The sequence below is a fragment of the Stylophora pistillata genome, chromosome 3, assembly GCF_964205215.1.
Source record: "Stylophora pistillata chromosome 3, jaStyPist1.2, whole genome shotgun sequence".
Taxonomy (NCBI): domain Eukaryota; kingdom Metazoa; phylum Cnidaria; class Anthozoa; order Scleractinia; family Pocilloporidae; genus Stylophora; species Stylophora pistillata.
This window is the reverse complement of record NC_142521.1, coordinates 26,872,596-26,887,673: the sequence shown is the minus strand read 5'-3', so window position 1 is coordinate 26,887,673 and position 15,078 is coordinate 26,872,596. Positions and strand designations below refer to the sequence as shown.

The following is a 15,078-nucleotide window of genomic DNA, read 5'->3' as shown; positions in this document are numbered from 1 at the left end:
GCCATACTTAGATTATTGAATGTATGTGTGCAGATAATTCATTTATGGAAATACATGACTAGTTATTTCCTTTATTGTTAGTGTCTCTTCACATCCTATTATCTTTTACTGTTTGTTCATGAGGTATAATGGTTTTATGTAGGTTATACACCAGATTAAAATTTCTTGTGAGAGGAACATAATTAAATCATTGTGAAAAGCATTTTTTTTAATAAACAATTTGTCTGACAAGTTACTCATTTGAATGAAAAAGGATATGAAGTGTCTCAGACAACTGCCCCATCCAAACATAATTAGTGTTTGAAATATGACTTCACTGGCTAGCTTCCTGCAAATGAGTTTCTCAAAAAAGAAATTGAAATAGACAGATAATTACTTAAGATTCACAGCACCGAAGAGTCATTGGAAATACTGGAGTTTAAGCCATTTCACATGTGGGAGTTCAGAAAACATCCAGGAAGTTAACTTCAATCTTTATCAGTTACTTCATTCGGTCAAGAGTTGTGTCATTGTCTGCAGCAATAGTGATAGCTTCCATTTTAAATTTGAGAGACTTGGACTGTTTTCTATTGTTTTGCCAATTTTTCAGGTTTAGTCATGCATGCCACCAACAACAAACACTGACTTGCTTCTAGATCATCTCACCCTAGCATTATCTTCAGCTTTGACATGGTCATGACCAAATTTACTTTGCCAAACCCTTCAAATCCTGAGGGAGAAGAGGCCAATTCTACCACCATTCACATATTTGTGCACCATGGAGAAAGAAGATCAATCATCTAAGTTCATTTCAATTAATGAAGGAATGGTCAACTACAAAGGAAGACTTGGCTTCAAACAATACATGCCCATGAAGCCTCTGAAATCCGGAATTAAAGTGTGGGTCCACGCTGATGCAACGAATGGTTCAGTAAGTGCTTTGTAAGTTCACATGTGTAAAAACGATGGAGATAGCCCAAACACGGTCTCAAACACTAGGTTGTTTGCAACCTTGTGAGCGATCTGAAAAAGAAAAATTATCACATCTTTAGCAAAAATTTTTTTTTTTCAGTTCCACTGGCTGAAGTTTGCTGTCTGACAAACTCTATCTTTACTGAACAACACAAGCCAACAGAACTGACTTTCCATCCACCTAGAAAGCCAGCATGCTCAAAGTGAAAGTGCCTTATCATGGTGAAACTGTCTTTTTGTAGAAAAGGTAACATTGTAGCATCCATGTGGAAGGACAAGAAAGTCATGGCATTTCTTAGTACCCAGTGTGATGCAAGGGGAAGCGAAAACATGTGCAGAAAGTGGAATGATAGAACATACATCAAAGTTTCTTCCCTTCCATGGTAAAGCTTCACAACAAATACATGGGGGGTATCGATCTCAGTGATCCATTGAGATAGTATATGATACATTGAGAAGGGCATATAAATGGTGGTGGTACCTGTTATTGTTTTATTTGGATGTAAGCATTGTAAATGCACATATTTTGATGCAAATATCAGATAATCATCCAAACTTTATGTGGTTTCAGTTTCTCCTTGAAATGGTCAAGATGCCAATCAGCAAGTTATCATCGTGGCAACAAGCTGTTTAAGAGGCAACTGTTCAGACAGGACATTGGTTAGTAAAAATGAGTAAGTGAAGATGTAGGAGATGCTCAAAAGGAAAAAACCCACTGTTCTACAGGATGGGCTGTGATTCGTGTGGTAAGACGTTCTGCTTAGATTGTCTCAAGAACCACAACACCAAGCCTAACATGGCAAGAACAGTTTTCTCATATCAGAGATGGTACTTATCATATATGAAAATTTCAAATTGGCCTTTCAGAAGTCACCATGACAACTGAACCCCATGGGCACTAAGGGCATTTACCTAGATAGACACCCTTGGGCGTGAAAGGGTTAAGAATAGAGGTTCAAGAATCCAGTTGTGTTGTTCACTCCCTTGAATACCCTCAAATGAATGGCCAAAGAGAATTACAATTTTCTATAGGAAATATTATCATCATCATTCATGCCAGCATACCTTGTGCTACTGCAGGATGAGATAGATATACTCCTTGGAAATGCAAAGGAGGAAGTAACAATTACTACATTTGTATTTTCCAGTATCCCAGTGGTGCTATCCTCACATTCCATCACACATGATTAAAACCAATCTTAAATTTTTAGTTAAAGAACTCATGGTTTGTTTTAAAGATCACTGATTTATAAAATAAAACTAGCACAATTGAATTTAACAACCTGTCAAATTTTAGATACAGAACAATAAGTTAAGTAACCCACATTTTAAATGTATTATGTTCACAACACTATAGGTAAAGCTTGCAGATGAACAAATGCAATTAGCTGCCTCAAAGACAATGAACCACTAACAGTACATTGGGATGAGGGTTCTCAGAAATGAATGTAAAGACAAGCTTACATGACAAATCATTGGATTTCATGGGGTTTGCTTGTATGATTCCAAGTGAAACTTGACCAATTTTATTAAATTTTCAATAGCAAGTTACACTCAACGAAACAAAACTCGTGCATCAAAGGAAGTTGTCTCCTCACTCATTGATGGTCTGCCATGAGAAAAATATGTTGGAAAACTTAAATTCATTATCCATGTGTCAACTAGAAAACACCTTGTACCACTGCAGAGATGTAACGAGGTATGTGCCATGGCTGACCAAGAAAAGAATAATTTAGGTAATTTTCAAAACTCAGATAACTGTTTCAATTATTCTGCAATTCCACTGTAGTCTAACAAACTCAATATACTTCAGCCACCTACCCCAGAGGCATCTAACTCAATACAAGCTCCTGAACCAGAAGTGCCTGTGCCACAAGTAGCTAAGAGTAGTTGTGGCCCTGAGGCTCAGCCAGAACCCAAGCAGGTACCAACAGCTTTAACAGCCCTCCCCAATCAGGTTAGGAATCAGGATAAGGGTTTTTGTATCAAGTGCTATTAACATGCAATTTCTTTTCATGGTAACAGTACATAATTTTCAGAATATCCCTTGCTCCCAGATGGATGGCCTAATTTTTTGTTCAATGCAATTTGTGACAGAGACAATTCTTAAGACATACTTAAGTCATTGTATGTAGGTATGTATCTATAAAGATATTTTTGTTTTGAAAATATGAGACTGGTTATTCCCATTATTATGAGTATTTCATGACATTCTATTATCTTTTACTATTTGTGGATATTATAAGTTGATATATATTGAAGTTTTACACTAGATTACTCTTTCATGTCAGAGGAACATTATTCAGTCATTTGGATTGTGAAGGGTGTTTTTAAATAAACAGTTTGCTTCCGAGTACCTACAATGTAAGTGTTGTACAAGGAGGTAGCAGCTGCAGTCCTGAGATTGTAAAACAACTTGGCACAAGCCTTCAAGTTCAGTTCCTGGTTTTGCTTACCTAGCAATATGCTTGTGATAGCAGACATATTTCACTGCTAACAAGGGCCTTGGCATTAGCTTAAGACAATTACAGGAGAACATTACTGAGGAACAAACTAATGCAGCACCATCAAGAGGCTGTTTTCCCCTCCTGATATATCCCTTCTTTATCACACTGCTCAGAAACAAAGGCCATAGAAATAGCTTAATACAACTACAGAAGAACCTTGATGAAGGACACAGTGAAAAAGTGGCTTAAAAAATCAGCCCAGTATGTAACTGAAATGCAAATACTTTGACAGTGCCTCCAAAGGTGGGCTCAATGGTCCCCTCAACATCCAAGAGCCTCTAGAATTTGTATCACTACCAAAGTAATGCTCAAGACACCATGCCCAGAGATTAATTTCCATAGCTTTGGAGCTAGCTCATAGAGCAAATTAAAACATTTTAACTTGTAATCTGTTTATACTGGTAAGAGTAATTTCAGACAAAGCCATTATGCTTTGCAAACAAAGATGCACATTTTTAGGGGTTGGAGCCTTTGGAAAATTCAGTTTTACCAGACATATGAGTGACTGCCCCTTGAATACAGCATGAGAAGCAGATAGAACTCTAAAACAAATCTGCCAAGGACCTTGCACAACTTTTGGAAGATGATGTAGTGTTGACAAAACCATTCACAGCTGGAAAGAAGGTGTGGGACAAGGAGGTAGGTACAAAGCACCTCAACGAAAGGTCAAACAGTCAAAACTGCCAATGCTAACACATATGGAAGATACAGGTAACCATATGAAGAAATCAAGGGGTCAGTTAACAGCTCCAACTTAGGGAGGGCTCTACACACTCCACATCCTCAGCCCAAGATATTCCTTAATCTGGCAAAACATTAAGATACAACCAGAACCTCCAAGCACTATCCCACAAATGATCCATTAGAAAGGAGGCCAAGTACAAGACCACAATTCAACATATTCACAACCCAAGAAGAAGCCCCCAGATCACTGAAATATGGCTACACCAAAGAGTACATATTCATCAGTGATGTAATTCAAACTAGGAATAGATAACTATGGGAAAAAATCACAGCTACAGATACACATTCTTTAACAGATTTCCTTCCAAACAAACGTACACATCAATCTTTACGTCAACATGGTCATGACAATATCCTACCTTATATTTGCACAGAGCACTTTAAGTGCTGCTTTGTTAATAGATCGCTTTTAAACTTCATCTAGTTTAATGTTTGTAAAGTAAGTGATACTTTTTAGATACTGTAGTGTAAACTTGCACATGTCTGCAAGTGTTTGGTTTAATTAATCAATAACAGATTTTTCATTCATTCATTGAAAGACTGTGTGTTAAAGTGCCCCTGAGATCAAAAGTTTCGTACATCACTTTCTTTATTTTCCTGTTCGGTATGTCTCCTTCACCTACTCTGCCAAATTTCAGTCTAGGCCAAGCACCAGAAATATCTTTTTTCGAGCCATTAAATTTGCTATTTCGCATCTGCCATTATTTGACCATGTTCCAGAAGTTGATCGCAGAACTCAGAGGAAGTGACGTCAAAGGCTCAACACGAAAATCTCACATGGCAAAATGTCAAGCAAACATAACAGAGTGCTTGTTACAAAAACTAAACAAAAATGACAAGGCATCGATGCATAATTCAAAGCTGAAGTAATCGTGCAGACCCTGCTGCAGGTATTTCTCTGCATCGGAGCATTGCAATAGATCAGAGTGGGAAAAACGGTTGCGATTTTTGTGAATTCACAGAGTAAACTTCAATCCTGCAGGAATAGTTGTGATCTACTCCGAACACTTCTCGGAGGAATGTTTCAAGAGAGCTGTGTACTTTGAAGGATCTAGGTGAAGAATTCTGTTGGGTTCAGTGCTTACCGTTCAAAAGGGATGAGAAAAATCATCCTCAGTGTGATCTCCACGAAAGTGAAGTCTATGAACCTCCATGGGTTTTGTCACCTTTACCATATGCGCTGATCAATATCCAACTTTAACAACTCTCTGGCAGAATATCTAACAGAAAGAAAAGTACTTGGTGAACATTGTAAATAAGTATGATAAAATAGCCCAGTTGAGGAATGAGATTTCTCACCTCAAAGAGCTCACTTTTATATAAAAGAGATGAAAAATATAATTGTGTGCTCCGACTCTAAAAATAGGTGGCTTTAATATCAGCCAAAGTAGAATAAACAGCTTAAGACACAGAGCGTAGAAACACTTTAAAATGTAGGCTTGCAGCCAAAAAACTGAGAAAATGAAAATTTCTTAAAACACCTCTTAATAATAATAATAATAGTAACTTTTATTTATATAGCGCTCATATCCTAACCCCGTGGCGCTTTACAACACTGTGTGGGGGACTTTACCAGACTGCTAAGCAGTTTACAATCAACAGAAGGTGAATCTAACAGATGCCCCCACCCCCCAATTCCCAGTAAACAGGCCAGACCACATCACAGTAATCTCATGATTGGGTTCTTTAACGTCCCCTGCCTAACCAAATTAACTAATAGATGCAGGAGACGGGAGCTACGGTTTATTCGTTCTTATCCGAGGAGACTAGAATGTCTATCCATTTCTTGCTGATATATAGAAAGGTAGCACATTCTCCTAGGTTATTTTTAAGACCTTCAGTGTTGGTCCGGCCGGGGCTTGAACCCTCGACCTCCCACACAACAGTCTGGCACTCAACCAATTGAGCTAACCGGGAGGTGGTTCGTTAAAGGTGGCTCTAAACTATCAACCTTCTGACAGCCAAGTCAGCAAGCTATCAAGGGGTCTCAAATTCATCCCAACACCCATGACAAAAGAATGTGAAATCAGACCAATTTATGTGAGATTGATATCAGCCATTGCCGAAAACAAATTTTATATATCACTCAATCATTTCTAACAAAAAAGGAAAATCCCTTATAGCAAGCAAAAGTACAATTCGAAGGTGACAAAGCGATACAACCACAAAAGTCATATGGGGAGTTCATGCCGTTCTGTATTTATCTTTATTTGCACAGCAAAAATTCATTGTTTGCCAGCGCAAGACTATCCACAGAAGCTTCAAATGATTTCTGGGACAATTCATCGTCAGACTAAGTCAACATTTTGTGACTGACAATGACACAGTTCTCAAAAAAGTAATATGTATGATTCTCTTTGCAGTGAACACCGAGAGTTGTGACAAAGCAAAGCATAAGTTTGTTGAGCCTTTGATGTCATGATGACCTTTTCTGCTGTACAATTGCGGGCTTGGTTGGAACATGTTTTCAGCAATGGCGGACGATTTCTGGACAACTTTAAAGCTGTAAAAATTGGTCATTCAAGGTTTGTTTTGAGTTTTTAATGGCAAAAAGGGTTTTAACCCAATTCAAAATTCTGTAAATAAAAAATTAGCCCAAAATAAAATGGTCAATTTTCATCTCAGGGGCACTTTAAAGTTCAGCAGAGCATTTAAAAAACATTGATTGACTGATCTAAACATTGAACTACATTGTATAAAGGTACCAAATGAGATTCTAACCTTGATTGAATTTTGAAAATTTAGATTATTTATTTCAATAGATTACAGGATGTTCACTATCCACAGAGGCTTCAGATGATTTCTGGGACAATTCATCCTCAGACAAAGTCAACAGTTTGCGACTGACAATGACACAGTTCTCAAAAAAGTAATATGTATGGGGATAATACGTATGGGGATATGTTGTGTTACATTATGGTTTCATGTTATCAGTTGGCGACAAACAAGAACAAATAATGAACCGGGGTGACTTATGATTATCCCATACGTCATCATATATCATTCGCATCTACCATCTTGTGACTCCTGTTAGGAGTGCTTGGATAATGTAACAACAATCTCATCACTTTGCGGAAAAACCTAACAATACCGAGACTTAGTTCCATCAGAGCTTGTACCATTCGTTAGTAAAGAAAACCACGTTCCAGTTCTCCCTGGAATCTCTCGTCACCGAACCCTGGAGAGCGCTTTGGTTTTGCTTATCAACAAATGCCATTTTAATTTTTTTTTCAAGCGAAAGAGGATTGTTGGTTACTTTCTAGAAGAAACTTACCATTTGTATTCACATTGAAACACCAGAATACACGCAAATGTTGTACTCTCATTTACTTCTTTGATTAATCGTGAGAGCCGCCGAGGTGTTATTTGCACGTTCCATGCAAATTCGAACTACTGCTCTGTTCGAAATGAGCAAACGATGAAGCTGTTTCTTATCGCATGTACAAACTCCACTACTCAAAGAAAATAAAAACATTTGTCGAGAAAACTGACGGTTTAAGCTAAGCAAAGTGAAATTGAGAAGTCTTATAATCAAACGATCACAAATGACGGTGTTACCCCGACATGAAGCTGTCAATCTCGGGTGCATCGTGTTCTCGGGTGCATTCTACATCTACATTTATTAGTCTTGCAAAGGGGGGCCATCACGCAAGACAAGACACGCATTGTGTTCAAAGATATCTTCTATCTTCCACTCCCTTCCCTTCCCAAGTATTGGAAACGTCTCAAAATTGCCCAAGCACGAAAGAAACCAAGTTCAGTTTGTTGTTTTCAGCGGACAAAGAAAGACATGGATGTGTCGAAGCATTCGAAGCGCACTCGGTAGATTTTACGACCAACGAACAACCTTCTACTTTAAAGGAAATTGCCTCGTCTAGCAAAGCTATCTTAGGCAAGTCAACCTCAATATAATTTTAGCTACAGACCAAACTGACTGTACGAACCTCCTGCTTAATAAATGCTGCTTGCAAATGGCATCACTGTCCTCGGCACTTCAGTAACGCGAGATTGGTGTCGAGAATGATAGTGTTTCACTTAACGTGGACGTGACACTTTGAACACTCGATTCATAATGATTTCCGGTCAGCGGAATTTCCCGGGATGGAAAATACCACAGCTGAGCAGAGGGTCGTCACTTATTTCCATCCACCAAACTGACGTGACGTCATATGATCTCCCGTGAACATCTTCGGTTAATGCGTCGAAACCTTCTCGTGAAAACAAACATGACGGATGATCCTGCCGGATTCCCATCGTTTTGTGAGCTTTTCAGGGGCATATTTTGTTTCGCTTGGTTCATAAAACAGGCTTCTGATATATTTCAATAAATCTTGAAAACTTGGGGTATTCTTTTCCAGGGTAAAGCTGTTTAGATTCCAAAGGCGGAACAACGTCAGTTTGATAGATGGCGTGACAACCTGTGTATCTTTCCATCCATGAAACTGACGTTCGGCAACAGGCGATCGAGCACGAAAATTTTCGGTAATGTGCCGAATGGCTTTCTCGCAATTTCGAAGATTTTCCCGCAACCAATTGTTGTTTGGCGGGCTTTTTCGAAAGGAAATTATAATAAGGTTTCCTCGTCCGCGAGATCTGGAAGTTTACAGAGTGTTTGTTATGGCTTTGCCAGCAAATGCTGAAGAAAGCGGTTTAGCTGAAGGCATGCATTTAGAAAGTAAGAACGACAATGCTACTGAATCCAAATGTACTTGGCAGGCAATGTTAAGAGGTTCAACAAACAAGTATGTTGGCTACGTTAAATCAGTTGAAGAAGCTATGGCTGTACTGAGGGAATATGAACTGGAAACTACATCAAAATTCTCTTGTTTTAAATCCGACAAAATGTTTGGAGCTGGAGGTAAGACAAAAAAAGACATAAAAAATTGCGAAAATAATAACCTTAATTATCAACACATTAAAATAACAATAAGAGTAATAATTATGGAAAGTTCTTTTAGCCATTCTATTATGTCCTGATCAGTAAGTGTATCTAACCAAGCACTAAACATAGAATTACAGAGTGTGGGTGGTACAGTGATGTGAATATATGTTGTGGGCATGAGAGGGGGTCTTATAAACAGCGTTATCCCTTCAGTAGCTTGATGAATTTATCAATCTATCATAAGTTTTAAATATTTTTCTCATAAATCCTGTTATTAGGTAACTATAGAATTTCTCTTAGTCGTTATATAAATATTAATGTAAACAGCACCTTTTTTTTCCTTTCTTGTGTCCACTAATTAGTAAGGGATCTTCCCTAGCTAGGTTATTGACACTCTTAATGAAGTTTTCCATCCATCCATCCATCCATCCATGCATGAATGAAATATCATTCTTTGAATCTCTGAAATAGTAGCTGGAAAAGCTGTGACATAAATTGGGTTGAAAGTAGTGTAGGTAGCACACCAGGATGCAATGGAGATTATAATTAACATAAATGTAATGAAAGGTCTCCTTTGTTTCCACGGCACAGATCCCTTTGCCAGGCAAAGGAAAGTGTATTTTAAGGATGATAAAATTCCATTTGATGGAGTACCCTTCAGTATAATTGCCACCAAGGTGTTTGACTGCCAACATGGGCCAGACAGGAAAAAGTCATTTAAAGCAAAACATGCTGAAAACAAGGTATTTTGGTTGTGACTAACAAAGTCTACATTATCCTTTTACGTACAACCTTTTTGTGCTTTTAACACAAAGAGGCAAGGGGCTTAAAATATCAATTTTTTATTTACAGATTGATGATCACTCCTTTACAAGGAAGCGGTTTTTACCTCAAGACACAATGAAGTTTGGTTGCCCAGCAAGTATTCGGTTATCAGAAGTGGTAAAGTATTACAATTACAAGGTACAAAACTGCAATCACCATACTGTTTACATCCATAAATTTGATATTTTATTCCTGCTCAGTAAAAGAAGGTCTCTTAATTTGAATGATTATTTCTGTTTTGGCTTAATTACATAGATCAGGGAGAACACAGAAAGACTAAGAAGAGACATGTCCAAAAAGCTCAAGACTGATATAACTGATGGTCAGAAACCAGAGTTTGAACGTAGAATATATATCCAATTACCAAAAGGGGATGAACACAGGGATCACATCATTGGAAAGGTTTGTTGATGCCAATGAAAATAACTGTCACAAGTTAGCCTAATAACGATTATATTAATAATTTTTGTTTTGGCTTCTTTGTTTGTATAATGGCCGATTACACAGGTGAAGGCTTAACAAGTAGTTGCCTTGGACTGAATTAGAGGTTGATAAAATTCTACATATAAATGAATTTTACTAAAGAACATAATTTTGACTTATTCGCTTGTTAAAGTTGTTCTGTCCCATTGAATAATTAAATTGGCATTTTACTAGTAGCTACAACTATCAGCGTAACAGTTTTGATATATCTTTCTCAAAAATTGTGGTCCCATTTTCATTTTTTCCTTCATGAATCAAAAAACCAGGTTGGTGGTATTCTGCAGCCCATTGACAAAAGGCTTGTACACAAGATCGGAGAGCTTGTTGGCGAAGGTGTGAAAACTGTGGACGAGATGAAAAGACATCTTCGGCAATTTGTAAAGACTGAACTGTTCCCAGAGGAAACTCCACCATCATCTACAAATAGACGATATTATCCAACAGATGTGGATGTAAGGAACCACATGTACCAGGCCTCAGTGAAAAAACTGCTGTCCAAAACTGATCAGGAGAACCTTGAAAAGAAAATTAAAAGTTGGCATCAAGAGAAACCTCAAGATTCATTCTATTTTAGACCCTGTGCACTATCATTGTCATCAATCTATGCTGAAAGCAACAGTGATGACAAAGATGGAACTTGTATGCAAGATGATCTTCTATTTGCTCATCAAACAGCCTGGCAGAAAAATCTTATGGTCCGTTATGGAGATGAAATCACCTTTCTTGACGCAACATACAAGACAATGCGATATGAGCTCCCTCTATTTTTTCTAGTGGTGAAGACAAATGTAAATTACATAGTTGTTGGTTCTTTCATCATTCAAAGGGAAACCACAGCTTTAATACAGGAAGCACTAACAATCTTCCATGACTGGAATGCCAACTGGAAACCCAAATTCTTTATGACTGACTTTTGCCATGAGGAGATCCATGCCATTGAGAGCACATTCAAAGGTAACAATGACTTATTAATAAAGGTCTAATGTTTACAAAGTGAGAGAACCTACATTGAAATTGTAGCAAACTAAACTTAGTCCCTAGGGAGAATCGAATCAAAGTAAGAAAACTTTACAATTCTCTTTTTAATCAAAACCTTGCTTTACTTAACTTGAATTGTTTTCAGTAGAGTGTACTGATCAGTAAGACTTTAATTAGAAAGGGTGACAAACTACCAGGTTTCACTGGTGGTTCCAAAATTACCTAAATATGACATACATTTCATACTAATTAAAAATATATATATTACTGAATCAAAAATATAAAAATGATGGTAGCACGGTGCTACATGACCAATATGAAAATTAGAAAAAGAGAAACAAGGAAAGCAGATACTAAACAGTATGACAAAAATGGTGCATGAATTAAAATTATTACTTAAAATAGGTTGCTATAAAGTTGTGAAGAAGTTACAGACGTATGTTTGTGCAAGGCTTCATTAGATTAGGCCCTGCTCATTAAAAATGCTTGCAAGATGTTGAAAGAGTTAAAGTAACAACTATACAATCCTAATACCCTTGATCCATCCTTGGGATTCGAAAACAAGGGCATACATTTGAACCTTAGTACTTAGGTCTTCAGTTAAAGAAGTAGCGGTAGATATTTCCACGTAGGCAAAACTACAAAGTTAAGCTTACAGTAGGCTGATACCATAGGGGTTACCTCCTACATAGTGCTTAATTATCTAATCTTTCAAATGACTAATGTACCAACTCTCTCAAATGTAAATGTACATGAATTTTCCCTTTTAATTTGGTTTAACAGATACAACTACATATATTTGTGACTTCCATCGTGAACAGTGCTGGGAAAGATGGCTACGAAAGTCTGAAAATGGGTTGACTGACAACAGAGAAGAGGTCCTATCATTGCTACGTAACATTGCAAAATCATCAACAGAAGAGTTGTTTGAAATAAATTTGTCTTCCCTCAAGGAGAGTGCACTTTGGCGGGCTAATCCCAAGCTCAGGAAGTGGTTTGAAAAAACTTGGCTCATAGAGTCTGAGGTAAGAAATGAAATATTGCCCACCGCACATAGTTTTTCACTTCTCTGTGATACCCTGTGAGTATGAACAGAACAAAAACTTGCCTCTGGAGGCTTACCTCTTTTTTACCTGACATGCACAACCTTTTCTAACTTATTCATGTATAAGCAATCATGAATTGATACTGTGAGCTGTTAACATGCATCAACACCAATTCATTTAAAAGTTCAAGTTTCCTGTACTTTGTTTAACATTACAGCGATGGGTGTGGGCTTTCAGGCGAGACAGATTTATGTTAAATATCAACACCAACAATGGCATTGAGCGACAGAATGAGTCCTTGAAATACCAGTACCTGAAGGACTGAAATAACAACAGCCTCAGTGGGATGATTACAACATTAATTGAGGAATTTTTACCAGACAAATACAGAAGGTACAAGTAGATACTAGAAGTGCAGTTAGCAAATTCAAAAAATTCCCATGCTCACTGTATGTATTAAGGTGGGTCAAACCTTTTCTCTGTACATTCCACCATGTATACTTTGATGGATCAATATTTCCACTCTTTATCAGTTGATGCTATTATTACTGGAACCAAATGAATGCACCATCCTTGCTTAAAAGTTACAATAATTTTCTCGGCAAAACAGGTTACTAGCAACATTATAGCCTATTGAAAACACACCTCATTTTAGCTTTCTATTGTTAGAACTCAAAAACAAGCTCAGCTGTGACCCCTCTTTTTATTATTGATCTATCATCATTATGCTACATTACACCTCAAATTTTGAATTATTTAAGATAGCTTCCAAAATATATTTTTAAAGTTTTCAAGTTACATCTTAGGATACTGATTAAAATTTGATAATAAAAGCTTGTCTTTGAGTTATAACCAGTTAAAGCCACAGGTTACTCCATGTTGTTCACCTATTATGTCAAGAAAATGATCATAATTACTTTTGTTAAGTAAGGGTTGCATTTTAGTTTGGAAACAGTATTATAGCTGCATAAACTGATAAAGATGAGTACTATGGTACAATCAAAGTATGTGCTGGAGTGTGCTGGAAATAGGTCTCAGCCACTTAAATAATGTGACAAATCTGAAATATGTAAGTCTGATATCAATACATTAGAAACAGCACATTAAAAAGCTGTTAATTTTCCAGGTATGTGGAGCTCAATACAAAATGCAGTGAACAGTACAGGCGTTACAACTCAGATGTGCCAAAATACTTGCACAATAAACCCAGACCGTTTATTAACCATTGCAGACAGAGAATAAGATCAGCTGTTGAAGTGGAACCTCACCACATTAAGGAAGTTTGCACTGACACAGAAGTTGGTCAATTCCAAGTGAGATCACTCTCAATAAACACTTGGTACAATCTGTCTTTTGGTTCCAGGGATGTAATGCCACATTGCAGCTGTCCTGATTTTTGCCATACTGGCCTGCTATGCAAGCATTTTTTTGCAATTTTCAACTACTTCCCCACCTGGCAGTGGGATACATTACCAGAAAAATATCGCGAAAACCCTTATCTCTCACTAGACAAGGAGCATGTGTTTGCTGATTTTACTAAATACAAAAGTAACAAAGAAAATGACAATGTTCTTGATGAAGAGATACCAGAAAAACAGCCAGATGACAAAGCAGTAGTCCCACAACAGAAAATAAAAGGTATTGAAAGCCAAATCAGGCAAGAGGCAATAATATGTAGGGAGAAACTTAAAGGACTAACATCTCTGACATACAATATTGAAGATGAAAGTGTCCTCAAAGACCTAAACAGTTCTCTTGAAGTCTTACTCAATAAGTTCACAACTTTTCAAACTATTGATGAAAAGGAAAACTCATCACAAACATTGATTAATCAACAAAGTAGCAAGAAACAACTCCAATCATCCTTTATAAATTACCTGCCACTACCTGTGCGCCCAAAGAAAAGAAGATTTCGGAACAGAGTTGGAGAATTTGCATCTATGATGCAAAAACACTACAAAGTTCAAGTTCCTGTTAACAGCATGCAAGCCAAGAGGTCCAACTCAAAGAGTGTTCTTAAACGAAAGAAAGGTTCTAAACACCCCTCTTCACCAAAGAAACAGCGCACTGAAGAACAGAACCACCATGTCCAAAATGAAACTAAAACAAGCAATGATCCTTATGCTACTCTAAGGGAATACATTATCTCCAAAGAGAAAAAATCTCGTCTTGGTAACGATCACGAAAAGCAGGAAAGCATTCATGCTCCCCATGCAACTAACATACCAAAAAGATGCATTTCTCCTTCTTCAAAAATGCAAGGTGTGCAAAAACAATCTATCGAAGTGAAAGAGGAGCATTTCAGCAACAGTCAGCTATCAACATTTAGCAACTGCCCATCATCGAAAGTCAGCAACAGTCTCCTATGGACAATCAGCAACAGTGAGACATCAACAGTTAGTGATTGTCACATAACAAAAGTCCTTGTGAGTCCATCAACAACAGTCAGCAGTGGTCAGTCCTCAACACTCAGCAAAAGCCAAACAACACATGTCAGCAATGGCCAGTCATCAACAGTCAGCGAAAGTTTGTCACTGATGGTCAGCAAAGGTCAGTCATTAACAGTTGGCAACAGTTTGTCATCAACAGTCAGCAAAGGTCAGTCATCAACAGTCAGCAAAAGTTTGTCATCAACAGTCAGAAATGGTCAGTCATCAACAGT

At 37.5% G+C, this 15,078-nt stretch overlaps 1 long non-coding RNA gene and 1 pseudogene across 2 annotated transcripts in view; one reads left to right on the top strand and one right to left on the bottom strand.

Annotated features, from left to right (window-relative positions):
* The first annotated feature begins 8,345 nt into the window (after positions 1–8,345).
* The window catches only part of LOC148735361 (uncharacterized), a 7,811-nt pseudogene continuing 1,078 nt past the window's right edge, over positions 8,346–15,078 (top strand). Inside the window, exons 1-8 of the transcript XR_015998289.1 lie at positions 8,346–9,060; positions 9,676–9,827; positions 9,937–10,047; positions 10,165–10,311; positions 10,659–11,346; positions 12,154–12,395; positions 12,634–12,809; positions 13,543–15,078. The exon at positions 13,543–15,078 is cut by the window's right edge and continues 1,078 nt beyond it. The product of XR_015998289.1 is annotated as an uncharacterized LOC148735361 (transcript). The remainder of the gene's footprint in view (positions 9,061–9,675; positions 9,828–9,936; positions 10,048–10,164; positions 10,312–10,658; positions 11,347–12,153; positions 12,396–12,633; positions 12,810–13,542) is intronic.
* LOC111338959 (uncharacterized) overlaps positions 10,073–15,078 on the bottom strand; it is a 19,495-nt gene continuing 14,489 nt past the window's right edge. The window contains exon 2 of the long non-coding RNA XR_015998288.1: positions 10,073–10,907. This is a non-coding gene — a long non-coding RNA (uncharacterized LOC111338959). The remainder of the gene's footprint in view (positions 10,908–15,078) is intronic.